At 39.5% G+C, this 20,676-nt stretch overlaps 1 long non-coding RNA gene across 1 annotated transcript in view; it reads right to left on the bottom strand.

Moving 5' to 3' along the window:
- The window catches only part of LOC308059530, a 107,187-nt gene continuing 86,511 nt past the window's right edge, over positions 1 to 20,676 (bottom strand). Inside the window, exon 2 of the long non-coding RNA XR_013926281.1 lies at positions 1 to 20,676. This exon is cut by the window's right edge and continues 12,794 nt beyond it. This is a non-coding gene — a long non-coding RNA (uncharacterized lncRNA).

Here is a 20,676-nt window from a genome sequence, read left to right on the forward strand (position 1 = left end):
TGCTGTCAGTCATATCTTTATTGCTTCTACAGTGACTGATGCTTTGCAGCCTGCACATACAGCCCCAGTGCCAAACTTGATCTTTTTTTTTTCTCACTTAACAGCCCAAATGTACATCCCCAACCACTAGTTGGATTTTCTGTTATTGCCTCATGCTTGCTTGATATGTGAGCTCTAGGCAACTGAGTTCTTCTCTCCGAGAAACATCAAACAAACAGCACTCTGGAAACACTAAGCGCTGCCCAGTATCCCTCCCATCTGACTCCGATTAAGCTTAAAATATAAAGAGCTAATCTTGCCAGTACTTATTGCTGGGTAAGTACTGACTACCATGAATAATAGTCCCACAGAAATCTACCTGGAGTAGACACACTGCCATCACTTGTAGTACTAAATCACTAAATTATTAAGTAGTATTGGGGTAAAGATTACACAAGCAGATATTTAACAGGTACAATATCTAGGTGCATTAGCTTCAGACATAACAAGACAATTTTCCTGCAAGTACTGTGCAAGCAATTTTCTTTTCTTCTTTGCAACAGAGTAAACCACTTCCACACCTTGGAAAGGCAAACAAACAGCTGTGCACAATATATTTAATAATATACCACTAAAAATATTTCTGTTGAAATAGAATTGCAGCACCAAGCCTCAAGCTAATAGCTTTTATGGATCCATTAGCTTCACTAGTTGCTGAATTTTTGAAGTGGAATAACAGATTTGCACATACCACTTCAAATTGTGCCTTGCAAGATGTGTTTGCTAATTTTGAAAGATGAGGCTAGTAATGTGATATCTGAATGTGTCTGAACAGTGCAGTATATGGACTGCAATGCTTTTTAATCTCTCCTCGAATTTATGAATGTGCCGTATTTCAAAAAGCAGGGTCTTTTTCAATCATCTCATTTAAGTGTCAAAGATGCTTAGTACAAACATTGAGAAGATATTCATTATTAGGCTATTGATGCATTTGTATTTCGACAAGTAGTCATATCGTGTGTTTCAATTTAATTTTAAACTTAACATCCAATGCATGTAGAACATTTTTACATGATTTTTAAAATTCCTACTAATATTTATCAGACATAGTCTTCTGGTTGATAATAGCAAGTTTTGCAAAACTACATTTCCACAGGTAATTAAAGTAATTTCACCTAACTGAACTCACTGCTGTAGTATTCCTTTTTATTATTATTATTATTTTAAAGCAAAAAATGCACAGTGCCTGCCATTAACTGAGTTTACCTCTGAAAAAGGACAGCCTGCTGCTGGGAATTCCTTGCAAATCAAATGTATTTTAGCCCATGACCAATGCTGGTGAAATCTATGGATAGGACCTCAGGGTAGATGGCTACTCCTTCACAAGGAAAGCATAAGATGCAAAGGGAGATGTCACATCACAGGCTATGTAACATGTAAATCGAACAGTGGGCTAGCCTCTAGGAAGAGGTTTTATCCTCTAGGGAGAAAACCAGTGCTTTTCTGGAGAGCAGTTCAGGTCATCAAAGGAGGATCTACAGCTGGACTACCCACCTAAAGGAGCTGATATCTCTCCTCTGATTATAGGGAAACCCTGTGAATGCTAGCCAGACCAAGTGTTTGCATTCGATGTTTAGGGCGGCACACAATTAAAAATTCACCCAACAGAAATACGTGTACATATACATATATACAAAACAAATCAAAGAACAATTGCTCTCGAGCCCATCAGAGCTAAGCCATGTATGAAGGGTTGCATTGCCTGTCATATTCCAGCTGGATGCTTGACATTTCATCTGCAGCCCTTCCTCGCTACCCGTGTGGGTGCAGCTCCAAATAGTCCATCAACACCACTTTCTTCCATTCTTGTTAACGATGGCAGCAGCACAATCACTTGTTGGTCTGAAACATCTTCTCTTTACAGAAAAAAAAAAAAAAAAAAAAAAAAAAAGAAGTGTAAGGGAGGGTAGAATCCCACCTAAGTACAGCCTAACTCTGACGAGAATTCTGTTTTTTTTGGATGAAAGGGAGGCCAAACAAGGAAGTTTTTCAGGACTGTTGGATAGGACCTCCTCTGAACTAGTTGCTTTGGGGGGCTTTCTTGAATGCAAACGATCTACCATAGTTTTATCAATACAAAGGGATATTTCCTCGGCTACAGGAAAGAAGCTTTTCAAACTACTGAGCTATGTGTATAAATAACTAGGGAGAAAAACAAGACAAAAAATGGAGATAAACACAAGTAAATTGCTAGGTAATCTTTCCTGTAGATTGCACTTTAGCTAAATTACCTGTACTGATCTTAATTATCCAAATGGCTCCATTAAACAAATGAGATGTCTGAGAACCACACAGGAATATGTATTCTGATTTTGCTCCCCAACCTGTTTGATTAATATGCTACAAAGCTAATTAATCCTAAGGGGAAACATAAGAGTTGTGCTTCATATTGCACAGGTTACTAGTTGTTAAGTAGTAATACACCCAAAAGAAATTTCAATCTAAAGGGTGTGTTCACTATTCATATGTTCTCTATCTAATATTACATTTTAAGACTGCTTAATTATTGCTGACCTTTCCCTTAAAACCAAGTATTTATAGCACAGATTTGAACATTCAAAACATATGACAGAGAAGTTGTGTAGACAGTCTAGCAGAGTTCTACTTATAGGAAAACTTTTAGTGTCGTCAAGTACTGAACTGCAAACTACAGTGCTCAAGTTGATTGTGGGACTAGAATTTTCCAAAGAGCAAAATTTCACCACAATATTTTAACCCCTAAAGCAAATAAGTGTCTGACTTTGGATAGGATAAGAATCCTGAAGATTACACTTAATATTTGTTTACAAGCCTGTCTTCCATACAGAAGACTACTGAATCCTATCATGATATATAAATAGATGACAATATATGCTCCATAAAACAGGATAATATTTTATTCTCCTGCATATAAATTGAGCAGACAGCCTGCATTTGAAACAACAGTAAACAGTACATTTGAAAAAAACTTTAGAAAAGAGTAGAAAAATCAATGACTTAAGGAGGAGGAGTATCTTGAGTATCTCTGCAAAGCCCTGCCTTGCATTGCCTTACAGTTCCATAGAAAGAAGTTTAAGAAGTAAAATGCACTTTTATCAAAGTTCAGGTTATTGTGCAACTTCATCACAAACCAGAAGTTTTTAACAGGAAAGAAGCTCTTTAGGTGAACTAAAAGGCAGCTGAGACCCAGCTGAAAAATACGTAGTCTGTGATAAACTGTTACAATAAATAGTACAAGTTGGCTTTATTGTTCTCTACTAAAATTAAAATTCAACTTTGTGAGATTGACAGAAAAATAAGCTTCTGAATTGGTATGATGAGTAAAAAATAGGTACACACAAATAGTCTAATAACTGCCATCTGCTACAATAAACAAAGGTGTATACAAAGGAAAGTGCACACACTTTAAGGTAAGATGCTCAGATAGAAACATGGTGCTCGTGGTCTCAGAGCATTTTTATTCCTTGGCTATAGGAGAACTACAGACACAATGCAAAGAACACTGAAGTAAAGGTTTTGTGGGTCAAATTCTAAGAGAGATGAGATCATAGCATCAGTCAGGTTGGAAAAGACCTTTGAGACCATCAAGCCCAACCAGTAACCCAGCACTGCCAAGCCCACCACTAAGCCATGTCTCTAAGCACGGTATCTACATGTTTCTTAAACACCTCCAGGGGTGGTGATTCCACCACCTCCCTGAGCAGCCTGTCCCGCTGCTTCACCACCCTTTCAGTGAAGACATTTTTCCTAATATCCAACCTAAACCTCCTCTGGAGCCTTAGGGCCGTTTCCTCTTGTCCTGTCACTGGTTACCTGGGGTCAGGGACCAATCCCCTCCTGCCTACAGCCTCCTGTCAGGCAGCTCCTTCTCTCCAGGCTCAACACCCCCATGTCCCTCAGCTGCCTCTCATGAGACTTCTGCTCCAGACCCTCCACCAGCTTTGTTGTCCTTCTCTGGACACACAGCAGCACCTCGTAGCCCAGTGGTTATGCCACTGGAGAGTCTGGGCTTGCCTTTGTATTTCAGGACATGGATGTCCTGCTCTACCTCAGGATGTTTTCAGGGAAAGAGAAAAGGGAGAGAACTTCATAAAGTACATTCACTCCAGCCTTGTACATCCAAGAAAGCACCTTCCTGTACCCTTTACATGATCATGCCTGCTCTGTTTCCACAGATGGAGTGGATCATGGTGGCCATGGTTCTAAATCTTTCCAAACTGTATGCCTTAGGACATGAGGCTCTTGCAATTCGATCATGTATAAGAGACTTCCCACCATGCAGGTCAGCATAAGATTTCCCACCGCTGGAGTACTACAGGTTTTTGTAAAATATCTCTTCCTGGCAACTGGACAGCAAAGAATACCACTGGAGAGATGAACCAGTGGTTTACTTTAGGATTTCAGTTGCCAGTTAACCATGAACTTTAATTTTACTTTGAAATCAACCAACACGGCATTAACAAAACAACAAAAGTATATTTGCTTACTACAGTCACCATCAATATTATTTTATATGTTACATGTAATAATATTTCTATGAAATTGTACCATTATTCTACTATTTATGAAAAAAATTACTTGACAGCTGTTCAGCATAAGAAAATGTAAGGATTAATTAGTCCTGCAAACACATATTCCGCTAACTATTTTTAAGAGTCTGGGAAGCTCCTCACAGACATTTAAGTATGTGAAACAGAGATATCTGCCAAGCTTAAGGGCTAAAGATTTAGAAACTCTGTGTTCCCAAAAGAAGGACTTTTCCCAAAAATAAAAGTCTTGATGTTTCTTCAAAGATGTGTTAAGCTGACTGTATTTGAAATACTTAAACAAATAAAGCAAAATAAGAAAAAAAATCATCAAGGTGTTTCAACTACTGATGAGATTTATAAGCACATCTCTGGCTAGCAGCCAAATACAGGCTGCCACATTCAAAAGATTACATACAATTTGGCATATTTCTCTCAGAGGGATGTTTTAACTATCAGTGGAACACAGGCAATAGAGATAAAAACAGCAGATGGGATCAGAACATTGGTTTACTAATCCAACTAAAAGCACTTACATGAGAGGAAAGTCAGAAACAACCTTAGTAAAAAATTATATTCTGTAATCGCAAAAGAAGTCCTTGCAATACACAACGTGCCCTTGCCTTTTAGTGTCTAGAGAGGATTTCTTACTCCATTCTTGATTTCTCTGTCTAATCTGCCTTAGCCTTCTGCAAGAAATAAAAAAACAATTTAATGTCAGGGTAAATTTTTAAAAATGTTAGAATACCATCTCTCTTTTAGAGCTCTGTATGGCTACAGGAACATATTATCAAGCTTATAGGTAACAATTTTTCTTTTGTAAAATGCACCTTTGCAATTACAGAAATTATTGCCAAAGTTTATCAACTAGATTTGTGCACGCACACACAAACACATTTTCAAGCAAAATATTTCCTTTTTTTCCCTGTTTCTCTGAATAGTTAGTTGTTACTTTTCGGTAAGAAAAAGCTATTGAAATAACAAAAGCAGCAAGCAAAAAATATGAAATGGGGAGATCTGCACGTTTCATAAGCCTTTGATGATTTTCTTTTCAGAACAATGTCCACACTTCTGTATTTTGGATGCTTTATCTTTTCAGTTATGATTACATAATGCTCCAGTGGGCAGATTAAAGAGGAAAGAAGAAATGGTAAAAAAGTAAGAGGAATAAAAACAGTGGAATGCTAGCAAAAGGAATGGGGGGTGGGGGTGGGGGGGTGGGGGAAGTTATGTGAGTCAGCACTGCAAGAGGTTGAAAAGCAGCCATCTCCGATATTACTGGAAGCCTCAAAATCATTGAAGCTACTTTGCCAAAAATGATAATAGAAGCAAAGCTGCCTCTTGTAAAGAAGGCCACAAGCTGTTAGCAAGCCTAAAAGTATACAGAGCCTCAACCAACACAAAACCCTTGGGGCACAATATGAAATGTGGCCCAAATGAGGGCACGCTGGGAAGGAGCTTAGAAGGAGGAGGAAGAAATATTCCCATCTAGACCTTTTGGGATAAGACTGGGGAAAAAAAGGAGACCATAGGTAGGAAAGGGAGGCCATAGCACAGAACTGGGCAAAGATGACAGAAAGACATGGAAAAATGAATATGGGGAGAAGGAGAGACAGGAGAAGGTGAAAAAGGGGAAAGGCATTCATAGTGTAAGCGGTTGGTTTCTAAATGCCCCCAGCACTTCTGGGGAACAGCAAGGGATAGTGGAAGAAAAAAATGGGAAAGGAAAAGAGAGCACATGCAGGAGATGGGAAGATCAGTCAGGCCTGAAGCTCTGAGACCAGAAACACACAACAAAATTTCACCGAAGAAATTAGTCCTTTAATGAACATTGCTATGTCAATAAAAGCCGAGTCAGGCTTCGCCACCAAGAATCTCTACTGAGTTAACTTTTATTGTTCTGTAAGAAGACATATGAACACTAGTTTAATCTTCTCCCTTTCACCATATGTTGCCTCCACAGTACAGGCTGCTGCTAAACCGTAGTGACAGAGGTGCTGCAATGCAGACAAGGTCTGCACAAGCAGTGTGATGTTTAGGGGGAACCGAGAGCAACTGAGGTGGATGTGGAAGATCTGGGTCTGAGAGACATCTGCAAGTGGAAAAAGAGAGGGGAAAGTCCAATGAGGAGAAAGTCAGTGAAGCCTTGTGTTGAGCAGTTAAACTTGCGTTCTTCTGTCCCCTGAAGGCCCAGTTTTCCATCGGTTGAGCATATGATCATGTTGAGATAGGGGCTTTAAGAAAAATCATGGGACAGGTCAAAACAAAGCTTCTATTTTTAAGGTCTTACAATACCATCAAGTCAGATTCATACTTGTTTTGGAGATGCCCACTTGGTCTTGATCTTTTAAGATAAGCAATAAGTAAAGAAAGAGCAGACAATCAAAGCTCCACTTTCATTCTGTCTGACTGGATAGAAAAGGAGGAAAACCAAGGACTGAAAAAATATCTCAAGCTGAAGTCATAGAGAGGCAGACTAGGGAGATGACGTGAGCAAAATAAAATGAAATTAGAAGTTGAACTGAAGTTAACACCTGTCAACCAGCAATCTCTGGCTTTGTCAGACTCCGTAGTTTCCATTCCACAGAGGCCGACAGGAGAAAAATGGCACCCAGATGAAGTGAAATGCTTAGTTTTGAGAACATTTTTTGAAAATAATACAGACTTCAGTTAGCTTCATGCCGCAGCACAAAGATTTTTGTGGTTTTTCATGGAAGGCTTCACTTCCATAGCCCAGGCTGCTGCTGGCCAGAACTGTGCGCAAGAATTCTCACTGCCAGCGGAAAAGAACAGGGAAGAAAACTGTTGCAGGCATGTAACAATACTGACCTTGTTTTGAAGCTTTCTCAAAAATAATGTAGTATCTGCCAGTAAATGAAGTGTTATAAACCTAGAAATATTATTCTGCCTGTTAAAATGTAAGAAAAGGTATCTGCTAAAAAAAAATAACGCAGATAATTTTGTGCTGGGTTGGTAATGCAATAACACTTACCGCTGTGCCACTGAGTAAGGCTGTTCATCAACAGGTGCACCTATGTGACACACCGGCACAAGATGTGTGTGCCCTAGTGGCACATATTAATCGGTCATGCTGAATACAGCACAACCTCTTTACACATTTCGTACACAGGTATTTGACAGAAAAGCAATGCGAGAGCTGCTCTGCCTTCAAAACAAGTTATTTCAAAGTTTGGCGCTCAGGTCAGAAAGGCTACCTTACACAGCTCATGCACTGATTAAACTAATTTGATTTGGATTTATGAGTTCACCAACAAAGAGAGATGTCTTGGAGAAGGTGGCATCTGCTGTGGGGTCTATATTAAAACCTGTTTTACCAGAACAGATTCATTTTAAATGAAGCACTGAAGAGGTACACCAAGAGGAAAAATGGCCCTTCTCAGGGTACACAGTTACACATTAATATTGCTCTGTAGTATGTAGGAAGGCCAGTCTACAGTAGATGACGAGCACGGCTGTGTGCATTTACAGCTGTCTAAAGCACAACCATGGAGTGGCTTGAACAGCCATCTGCTACCCTGCAGCTATTAATTCACTAGATGCCAGTAATTCAACCAGTCTCTCTCTGATTCTGGCGTATGAGAAACACTTTGAAGAGGAAGGTGTAAATCACCATGTTGCAGCGCACCCAACTAGTGCAATACTTCATCTTCTTCTCTGTGTTACTTCAGATGCTGTAAAGCAAGCTACTTGACCTAGAGAGACAGTATCAGCACCAGGAAACCATGCCTCAGGAGGAGGAAGAGATTGAGGTTGAGAAAGGTGTTGGGATGGAGTGCAAAACCATCTTCCGATTTTGAACCTTGCTGGATGGCAACAAAGAAATTCATGCAACAGATTGCTTCCATTAAAGCAGTTTTCCTGGTCCTTTCACCCAGTATTAATAGTTTCTCAATTTATTAAAAAAAAAAAAAAATAAATAACCAACTTTTTTTAAAATTAACAATGTCAGCAAATTACCAAACTATTTCTTGATGCAGCAGCATGCTTAAACCTAGATAAACTGAAGTTGGTGACTTAAATTTGTGAGATGTTCAGGCAGACAGATGATACACCATGAGAGCATTGAGATACGTAGAATCTTCCACCAAATCAGCTCCACAATTAAATACAACAGACATCATAAAAAGTAGCTAGAAAGAAAATCTTTGTAACCTAAAGCCACCAGTACTATGGGGCTATGAGATACCCTTGGAGGACCAAATTCTCTTTGGTGTAAATATGCAAGCTGGAAATTGTTTGGTGGACTGAAAGGCAGCTGACATAGCATTACTGCTCTGCGTTTCTCAAATAATCATGATGATCATAGATCAAAACTTGTTTCACTGACTTCAGGGTGGTGCCTGTGAATTGACACCGGGTTTGTTTCAGGGCCTGGAGGCAAGCTGAATAATTTACTTGAGATCCCAGCATCTCTCTTGTTATTTGTACCTTTCTCTCTCAGTCTCTCCTGGTAATAATATTCTTGCTTCTGGCTAACTGTACTGTGTATCACCAAACTCTCATCACTATGATAGTTAGAAAATGTAGCGATTCTCTTTTCCCAAACTGACCATAAGGCTGATAGGTTTTTCCTACTTGTCATTAAAAGCAACTGTTAACAAACCAAACCAAACCAAACAATCCCTCTAACTCTGCAATTACATGTAAAGTGTACTTAATCAGATAGCTAGAAATAAGGGGAAATTTTGTAAAGTAAAATCACCCCAAACGCAGGGCTATAATTTACCCTTGGAGAACAAAATTCTGCTCAATATAAATCTGAAAAAAAAAAAAACCAAAAAAAAACCACAGAAAAAACACGACTTAATTTCCTACTTTTGAGAATCAGTAGAATGCATTTTTAGAGTGTTTAAGGGGAAATACGTGCTTTGCTTCATGAGAGCTACAAATATTGGATTGGTTCTAAAACTGAGCTAGAAACAAAAACTGATTAAGGTATATCCAAAAGGGTTTATGAGAAAGTAATGTAAGAAATATTATATCAGAGGCAAAAAGGAGACACATGCAGGAACTGGAGCTATTGTTTTATAAGAAAAATGTAGGTAAAGATTTAACTTTCTAGAGGGCTGAAAATGAGCAAGATTGCTATTGTGTATGAGAAAAAAAAAGAAAACCTATAAGACTGAAAGATGAATCATAGCTGCAGATAGTAGGGAGAATTCAAGTCATATACTTCATACACAAGTGAAAGTTTCACTCATCAGAGCTGTGATATTTTTGGTCTTTTTGTAGATTAAGTGTGCAATTCCTAGCTGTATTGTGGGATGATTGTACAACACGCTAGAGAACAAGAGCTGCAGAACATAGCAGTTCACACAAACCTGAGACACATGCACCCCTTGGGATCTGGGGAGATTACTGGCAGTGGGAAAAGCGGCAGATAGCACTAGCAACGCTTGTTGACAGAACTGAATGAAACAAATTTGGAGGGTGATTACATTTAAAACAAAACCAAAAACAAACAAAACAAATAAAAAAACCAACAAAACCCAAAACAAACAAAAACCATACAAAGCAAACACCAATCTACGAAATGAGTTCTCCACTTGTTTTGTTTGCCTTTGCATTCTTCTCTTCGCTCTGTCATTCTTAAGAACCTAATTTCCTCCAAAATGCCCCTTTTCAACTCATCCATCCCTCATTAAGCCCAGTAGAAAGTGGTTTGCTATTAGTTTATGCAGAGTTCTTTTGATCTCACAATGAAGAAGACTGGAAATTGCCCTCGTGATAGACCTTCATATTATCAAAGTGTCTCTTAACTGTATCTGGAATTCTGCTCCAGCTTGCTATAGATTCGCACATAAGCCAAATAATTCACCTACAGACAACCCTTTTTCAAAATTAATGGGAATAAAGGAGAAGCTAGTCTGCCTGCCTTGTATGTTCATTGAACATTGATCTTTAACCTGCAACAAGCTAAACCTATCAGACCTCTGCAATTTGTTTGCAGCAATCGCTGAGGGAATGAAGGGTCAATGCATTACAACGTCAAGTCTTGGCTGTTCCAAGCCCTGCTATAAGATGGATGGTGTTGAACCTGCACCTCAGAAAGGAATGAAGCAGTTTCCTGGTAGCTTTCTCGTAAAGAATTATCACTTCAGACAATTGCATGTTTGGCCCAAGGAAATCAATACATATTTTACCAAACACCCTTTCATTGTAGAGACAACAAAGCTGGACGATGCTTTTGACAGAGCTGTACGTCAGCCTTTAGTTAATTAGGTACTAAATACTAATCTCAAGAACTACTGTCAGACCCACTAAAATACATCTATATGAGCATCATACAAAATAAAAGGAGTTATGTATGTATACAGTAACTACAGTTCTCTGTTGTGTGTCACCCATGTATCCCCTGATCTATTTCTTCTGTATAGTATCCTGCTATATCTGATAAGGTTATATTCTCACCTTCAGTTCAGAAGACTGACTGCTACACACTTTGTGTCATTTACAAAGATGAAACAGGCACAGCACATACAACTATAGTCCCAATACAAATAAAATCATACCTAAAAGACTCTGACTTCAGCTGTACAGGGTAGACACACTAAAAGTGGAATGATTTTTTTTTTTTTTGAAAACGCGTCTCAAAGGAATTCTAGACTTAGATCAATACATGACTAAGAATTTCCAAATTTTACATAGCACCATCACATCTGTTTGGCAAAACCCTGCTTTGTAAACAAGAAAAGAGATAATGAATATTTCCTTTATGTCTGTTTTGATAGTCTAAACCACAATTACTTGAATCAATGACTCTCTTGCTCTCACTTAACAGTATCAAGACAATAGATGATCAAGGCATAATAGAAAACATTTAGTAATAACCCAAAATTTACCTAATTTGTTTCCTATTTTCAAAGCTTGACTGTAGGCATCTTCCTTTTATTTGGTGAAAGGATCCTGTATGCATGCTGAAGTCTCCATTTCTCCCCCCCTGTCTGAGGAGATGAAATCCCTACCAGACACAAAATCTATGTTGTGCTTTGTGAAGTTTTGTTGCAGAGCAAAAGGTAATGAGTTTATGAGTATATAAAGGTTTAACAACTTACGATATCAAGTGCATTATAATTCTGCCTAATTCCTCCATCCTGAATGGCTTTTTCCCTGCTCTTTGCAGTTCCCACAAAGTCTTTTGATTAATTTCTGTCCTAGAAATCACAGCTGTTACAGTACTGCATACAGAATACTGAATGCTGCACTTATATACTTCTTTGGTTTTCTTCATAAGGATCCTATCAAGTAAAAAAAGAATGACCCATGAATTCTAGAGCTCCTAATGTTTCACTTGTTCCTTAATTCTCTAGTATCTGAGAAGCTAAGATCCTAAATGCTTCTGTACTGTTGGTATTTTCTTTTTCTTTTTCTTTTTTTTTTTTTTTATTCTTTTTAAATATACTTACTGTGTCTTACATTTTATATATCAGTTTTTTTTTTTACAAGGGAACAACCAATCTTAAAAGGCACACATTCACTGAGCTTCTCATTGTGTAATTCTCATATAAAATACAAAGGTATTGATCAACCTCATTTTATGCAGTTCCTTGAAATGACAAGAAGCTGGTGAGAGCTCTTAAACACTAGATAACTCCATGTCCTGTGCTCTTAAAAGGTCAGCTCTGCATGAATTGGGAGTCAGAAATTCCCAGGGCTCATTTCCTCAAAATCTCCTGGCTTCCTTTGCACGGTGCTATTTTTCACCTGTGAAAAGAATGCAGGTTGCTATCTGTATTATCATTGTGAAATTCCCTTTTGGGTGGTGAACTCCTGTTCTAAGCTGCCTTTTGGAATGATTCTGCAAACCTCACTTTTGGCAGGAGTATATTAGAGATGACAGAGAAGTGCTCAGCACTCCAGTTTCTGCGAGGGAAACAAAAACTTTGGGTTCTGCACACACAGAAAAACAAATCCTTCCTCTGACTGAGGCTGGGAGCAAGTCTGCCAGTTCAAGGGACCTGGGCTGTTTATAACATTGTGCTGACGGAAAGCTCCTCTCCAGCACAACGATGTTCAAAGAGAATCAGCGAAGGGACACTACCATAAAACATTTCCTCCGCTTTCTCCTACCACCCTGCACCCAGTTGTGTCCTAGTTCTTTCCCATCAATATTTTTCTGCAAAAGACTTATCCAGGGTGGATGAAGAGGGGTCTGGTGAAAACTGAAAAAGAATGAGAAGTACCTTCACTGTCATTTCCCACAGCTATAGAATCAGCCCAGACAATTAGCTCAGGTTAGATGCAGAACATTTTCAGATGCTAAAGTCAGTGAAATTAATCTGAACAATAATGCAATCTTCCCATCCTTCTCAGATTTCTGCTCCTATATCTGAACTACTTTAAGCAAATTAAGAAGTCAGAATTCATCCTTTGCAAAAAAAAGAGATGCAACCGCCTCTCTATGAGACTTCAAGACTTCCAGCACATTACGGATGCACACGGGGCACACAAGGCTGTACTGCCGTGAAGGAGGGATTTGTGGTCCTGAGCTCGCCTCCACAGTCTAACTAGATCATGCAGACACGTATGAAACCAAGGACATAAAAGAAGGATGTAAACTATAACTACAGGCCAGTCAGTCAACTCCAAAGAAATGCTGGAGCATGAATTACAGTTGACCAGAAATTGTGAGGTAAGCCTCTTTCAACCACAGCTATTAACAACGTGTAAAAGGCCTGCTGAAGAAATCAATACATAATTGCAGCATTTATCAAGATCATATAGATTTGTTTTGTTCCTATCTAATTTGGTTGGTATTACCAAGGAGATGCCCACAAGTGGGATATCAAAACAGCACCTGGGAGGCTATTTCCTCATTTTGTTTTATCTTTTTGGTATTCTATTGAGGAATAAAATCTGATGTTAACTTCAAAAGACAGCCAGATTCTTTGAAAAAGAGATTGTTATTGATCATAGGTCCACAGCTGTGCACGGTAGAAAGCACATAAGGCTTTCCGTATACAAATCCTCTATGTGGCTTTTCCTCATATATTTAATTCTTTGCACCTATGCATTAACAATTCTTCCAATTGCATTAAAAAAAAAAAAGCTAATCTAAAAAAAAAATAAATCAGGAAATAATATTGGGAATATAGAGTTTGTTTACATTCTGCTACCTTCCTGAGGGGGTTAGTTTTGCTGATGGGGAAGAAAAAGCCAAGAAAACAGCTAAGAAATGAAACAAAAAGCTGAACTTCAGTTTCCAAGGGGCAGCTTCAGATCAAATTTGTTCAAATAGCAATATACCTTTAAAAAAAAGAAAACACCAAACCAAACCAAAAAACAAACAAACAAACAAACAACAACAAAAAACAACAAAAACCCAAACAAACCAAAATCCCTTAGAGATGTTTTTTAATAGCTACAGTGCTTGCAAAGTCAAATTTTACAGCAGTCATCCTGAATGCGGGATACTAGCAGTAAGAATTCTCTTACTGCAGAAATCTACAAAATAAAAAGCAATCTGTGACCAAATGTTGCTTTACTGCACAACACTGACATTCTTCACAGAGGATAAAAGATTAAATGGAAAAGGAAATTAATTTTCTGAAAGTTTCTCCTTCACCTCACCAGCTCCCAGCTCTCTCTCCCTCCTTTCCATTCTGAATATTTTGAGAGAAAGAAAACAGAGCCCCAGAAGAAAAAAGAAAAAAATATTGCAAAAATAGTGCAAGGAAGCAAAATTAAGATGTGTAGCTGCAAAAAAACTTAAGACTGTAACCAAAACACTTAAGACTTTTTTAAGATCCGTTAATAAATATAAACAGATGTATATGAATACCTGTACTTATATATATAACACCATAAATCACTTGGGGAGACTTCTGTGAGAAATCAAGCTGATGAGGTTCAATTACAGGGCTCTGAGCTCTGTTCCATACATAGTGATACCCCAGTAATGACAGGAGATACATAGTTTAGTAAAGAATGCATGATTTTGCCATTATATTCTAATACACCTTCAAGGAACTTTGAAAGATTATTTTGCAGGTTTTGGGAATTTATAAGCATCATTTTACTATGGGTTGGGTTTCAGTGTGAACTAAGCTGGGCTCCCAAGCAAGGGAGCGTGTGGTGACTTGAACACAAACCAAATGAGGTAGCACTGTTCACTAAAAACTCTTGTTGATTCAATCAGTGATGAGAAAATCCATTGGAAAAACCATCCAGGGTTCCCAGGTGCACGTTGCCAAAGGCTGGGTGAGTGTTAAAGGGAAACATCACTGACCGATCACCTCATTTTTATATTCTTCTCTTGGCATCAGTCTTTCACCTGTCAGAAACACAGTGCTGGATCACAGACTCACAGAATGGTTTGGGTTGGCAGGGACCTTAAAGACCATCTCATTCCAGCCCCCTGCCAGGGGCAAGGACACCTCCCACCAGCCCAGGTCGCTCCAAGCCCCGTCCAGCCTGACCCCGAGCACTGCCAGGGATGGGGCAGCCACAGCTGCTCTGGGAAACCTGTGCCAGTGCCTCACCACCCTCACAGGAAAGAATTTCTTCCTAATATCTGCTCTAAATCTATCTTTTCCTTACTTTAAAGCCACCGCCCTGTCCTACACTCCATGCCCTTGTAACAAGCCCCTCTCCCGCGTTCCTGCAGGGCCCCGCCAGGCACTGGCAGGGGCTCTCAGGTCTCCCCGCAGCCTTCTCCTCTCCAGGCTGAGCCACCCCAGCTCCCCCAGCCTGTCTGCACGGGAGAGGGGCTCCAGCCCCCAGATCATCCTTGTGTCCCTCCTCTGCCCTTGCTCCAACAGGTTCCTGTCCTTTTATGTTGGGAGCCCAGAGCTCAACACAGCACTCCCCATGGGGTCTCTGGGGAGAATCACCTCTCGGCCTTCTGGCCACGCTTCTTTTGACACGGCCCAGGACTTGGTTGGATTTCTGGGCTGCAAGCACACATTGCTGCGCCGTGTTGATCCTTTCGTCCACCAACACCCGCAAGTCCTTCTCCTCAGGGCTACTCAATCCATTCTCCACCCAGCCTTTACTGATACTGGGGGCTGCCCTGACATGCAAGACCTTGTACTTGGCCTTGATGAACTTCATAAGGTTCATCTGAGCCCACCCCTCCAGCCTGTCAAAGTTACCCTGGCTGGCATCCCTTCCCTCCAGTGTGCCAACAGCACCACCCAGCTTGGTGTCATCGGCAAACTTGCTGAGGGTGGGCTCAATTCCAGTGTCTGTGTCACCAATAAGGATGTTGAACAGCACTGGTCCCACTATGAACCCCTGAAGAACGCCACTTGTCATGGGTCTCCACTTGGACATTGAGCCACTGAATGCAACTCTGAGTGAAACTATCCAGCCAGTTCCTTATCTACAGAGTAATCCACCTGTCAAATCCATGTCTCTTCAGTTTAGAGACAAAGGTGCTATGAGGGACAGGGTCAAATGCTTTGACAAGCCCAGTTAGATGATATCAGTTGCTCTTCCCTGATCCATCAATGCTTTATCCCCACCATAAAAGACCACCAAACTTGTCAGGCACAATTTGCCCTTAATGAAGCCACTTTTGCTGTCACCAATCACCTCCTGATTTTCCATCAGGACTTTTTCTGAGCTAGCATGGTCCCTTTTAATAATTAGGAGTATTAACTGAATCCTGAATTAACAATTGTTAATTTGTTTTGGGGGTGTTGGTTTTCTTTTTTAAACTTTTTTTTTTTAGTTTGTTAGGTTTTTGTCTAAAATACTGAACAACTGGAAGTATGTTTCTCCTACATTTTCAACGTGAAAAAGGAAACACAACAGAGAGCTCACAGAAGTAGAATTAATTTTTAAACTATATTTTAAAAGGATGCATATATTTTATCTGTCAATGCCTGAAGTTACACACATGCAATCAGATATGCTAGCTACTTGTATTTAATAAATCTTAAACAACCTTTCTGCAGAAGACCACCTGTTTTCTCCTTTTAGCTGTATTACAGAATAAAATATCTAGGGTGTCATGTCTTTGTACGTCTTCAACCTCTACAGTAATTACTAAATAGATAGGGAATTGCATTTTCTTAGATTTCATTTTTTGAGCTGATGACTATAAGTCAAAGTCCAAAGAGGAATTCTAATGACGTTAAAAAAAAAAAATAAATTCAAAACAATGTTCTTTTCACCACTGTCCCTACCAATGTGATTAAAATATATTGAAAAGGGAAAGTATTTAGACAGCCCTGTGTCCCTTCCTCTCAACCTACCAATCCATTCTGCCATCTTAAATACAAACCCTTTAGCAAGAGAGAGATGCTTTTGTAAAATGGAAAAGAAAAACCAGATACACCAATATGAGGTTTCTGAGGACAATACTGTAGAAAACTCTGAATCAAGCAACAGATACCATGTATCCCTCTAATTTCTGGTATGGAATGGAAGTTGATAGAAGCAACTAGCACGAGCCCACTAAGAAACATGGATAAAAACGTGGTGCAGGACAAAATGTCTCTTTTTTTGATCTCCATAGATCACATAAAAAATCTCCACAGCTGCCACTTATTTTATCATTCTTAAAAAAAGTTAACACTTATGAAGGGAAAAGTATACCTCTGCAGAAATTCAGCAGCAGAGCAAGAACTGTGTAATATTTATATAATTTGCAACAGAAAAAAAAAAAAAAAAAACAAACCCAAAAAAACCCCAAAACAACAAAACATAAGTACCTTTTCAGGACACGGCTTGCACAGAACATCAATGATGCTGAAGGTGTGCGGCATGTTCATACACTGACACTGGAATTCCAGCTAACTATTTGTCTCCCAGGACTTAAGACTATTTTCCTTGTTCTTGTTCCACTCACTTGAGTAGTCATTTTTTAATTATTTTCCCTTTTTGGAGTTAAGAAGCGCTACTTAGCCAAATAGTTCTTTATAGAGGCTGCTCTGCCATGTAGTCAAAACATCTCACAAAATGCTGCTCTTATAAAAATGTCAAATTAGCTCCCTTCAAAATACTACTTTTCTACACTCTCAACCAAAATCTAGAAGCAAACTGGTTAAAGGAGACCCCACAAACCTCATGCTGGGTGCACTGCTGGTGGTAATCATTATTTAATCAGTTGAAAGGCAATTCAATTAATAAACAAGTTTGAACTAAATGTTATGAATAAATTCTTCATATAATTGATTTGGCTAATATGATGTGATATTAAAGTACAAGTGTGGCAGATATTTAAGAAACTTTTTTTTTTTTTAAAGATAACAAAGTTTTTTTTAATAGACAGGAACAGCTCAGCCGTAAGCCTGTACACACTCACCCGAGTGCACATACTTCATATATTAAAAAGTCTACAGGATGCACATAAAAAGTTTGGTTTTGTTTTGAATACATCCAAATAAATGAAGCAGACTAGAAATTTCATTTTCTTTCCATAGCAGACCAGTTCCCTCTGGCTATTTCTGATATTTTGACAAGAACAGAATAAATACATAAAAAGGTGTCTGCTTTTTTACAGAATATAGCAGGTTGCTCAGAACAGGTTCCAGTGAGAGGTGGACTCCAAAAAAAGCAATGAAATAACCATGAATACAGAAGACGCAAGTTAGATCATCTGGAAGTTGTACTGCTGCTTGTGGCTCTCCTTGGGAAACTGGATCCACCACACAGTGAGGTGCCTTCAAAGCCCCACTCGTAAGCAATTTCCTCAGTCTAAGCAATAAAACCCCTAGCATCTGTGAAAATGAAAGGGAATAGAATACTGAGGATTGCTTAAATTCTGTGGGAAACCCTAGTGCCAACGGACTCGGGGCTGGTGAGGAGCAGAGCGGAGCTGCAGGTGTACAGAAGCGCGGCGCTAGCGTTGGCAGCCTGTGATGTCTGCTGCCAGCATCTTTTGCTAGGCTGGCTTTATAAGGAAGCACTTTTCTCCCTGAAACCCACCCCTCCCATAAAAATTGTTCTGGGACCATAGCAGCGTGGTATCTCCTAAAAACCTGAGTGGTCTGTTAGGCTAGATAACATATCATTCTGTTAATCTGAATGAGAAAAAGATTTCAGATGATGCCGTCTACCAGCGGAGACCCTGACTAGACTTTGCGAGGTGGCTTTCTTCTGTTCTTCTGCTGTGGCACAGAAAATTCAGTGGCTTTTGTTTCTATTTTGTTTCACTGCCTTGCAACAGAGTTTGATGCAAAGGACCGGTTTTTAAAAGAGCATAACTAGACCCAGCACCACCTCCTGCATTTCTTTCTGTCAGCCATGCCTTAAAAGAATAAACACAACCCTGGCTACCTTCACAGCCTTCCCTTCCCCAATAAAATGCACAGCTACTCAAAGTGTCATATTTTGTATTCACAGTGCCATCTTGACCTTCAATTTACATTTAGGAACAGTATTAATAACCAGAAAAGATAACCACACCACTTCAAATATTAAAAAATTAAAGTGTTAAAAGGCTGAAAATATTCACTCTTTTTGTTTTATTCTGTTCTAATAGCATTAACAGCCTTTTGGTTTAATCCTGGTTTTCTCAGCTTTTACTTCGACTTTCTTGTATCCATAAGATATCAGTATTTTACCTCACTTTTTCACCAACAGATAAGAAAACAGAGAGTAAAGGGAGAGGGCGTTGCCCTCGGAGTAGGACCCCGAATCCCTCAGAACATGACTGAGAAGGTGGGAAGGCTCTAGAGCCCGTATTTTAAAAGAAACACGCCGGCTGCGATAGCTTTATTCCCCATGAGCACTGAATTTAGAAAAGCCAACTGGGTACCTCAAGCACCAGCACACTATAAAAGATGCATTACATTTGGTTTCTGAGAATAGACTAAGATAACACGTTTATTTAGGGTTTTGATCCTCTGAGATCTTAGCAACGAGCGCACCGCGCAGACAAAACCATCTCCGCAAAATTCTCCTTAGCAGCTCTGCAGCTCTTCCCAAGGGGTGCAAGACACGAGGGCTGGCAGGCAACCTCCGTGGGCCAGGAGGGGGATGGGGCACGCGCCCTGGCTGGCTGGCTCGGGTGGGCTCCCACCGCCAGCCCAGAGGCTGAGCTGCTGCTCCCAGCTCTGACGGGGCAGGGGCTAATCCCTGCCAAGCCTCCTTGCCTGTTGCATGGAGAAAGACTGTCTGCACTTAAGCTTTAAGTACTTTTCAGGTGTCTTTTTTGTTTTGAGGGGACTCTCAGAAGCTAAAATAAGAAAATAATAATAATAAAAAAATATCAGCAAACCACCTTGCAAATGCACAAGAATTCAAGTACTGCAAGAAAACACAGACAAAAGTTTCGAACAAAATAACCTTTTGAAAATACAGTGAAGGCAATTGCTAGCATTTATGTTATATATCATTAAGGCCTTTATAGACAGAAGGTAAAAAAAAAAAAAATATCATCACGCAAGCAAGGTTATTGAGGGTAGTGCAGACGGTGCAAACTTTATGTGAGATGGAGCTGAACTTTTTCTATTTAACTCATCCTATCTATCTCACACTGAAGTCAGCACTTTTCAGCTTGTGTTTTTACAATTCAAACAAGCCCCTGGTTTATTGCTCCTAGAACCAAGCACTCAGTACTTCATATATGGTGATGGTGAGAGATGCTACTGCAACCTCCATTTTCTCTTTGAAAAATTTAATTATTAATTGCCAGTTATAAGTCACAGGATGATGTGCGAATGGAATAACCACATCCCATTTCATTTCTAGAGAGGCATGCAAAAGCCATGATCACTTCTAGTTTCATTTACACAGGACATTTCCCTGCAAAATAACACAGTCCTTGAAAGCACACCTGCTCTTGCTCTACAGAAAAACCAACGCCAATCAAGATGACATTTGCAACAAATAGCATCCATGAGATTACTGAATTAAGCAACCCTTACTCTGCAGTTTAACATGAATTTCACCGATTGTGCACCAGCTTCCAGACCTGTCAGGTTAGCACATCTCATCGCACCTTCAGCAGACACAAAATGACATTTTCTTTTCAAATGTCATCATGTGTCCAGAGCTCCATGAAGAAACGGTATCAGGTTTTCATCTGGGAAGATGGAACCCATGTTCAGGCAGCAAAGCACAATAAAAAAAATCAATCAAGTTCCAGAGAATACTTAAGCTGAAAAAGAAACTGGTTTCACTGCACAGCGGTGATCAGAAGCACGTGGTTTCAACAGTG

The sequence above is a fragment of the Falco punctatus genome (assembly GCF_963210335.1).
Source record: "Falco punctatus genome assembly, chromosome: 2".
NCBI lineage: Eukaryota > Metazoa > Chordata > Aves > Falconiformes > Falconidae > Falco > Falco punctatus.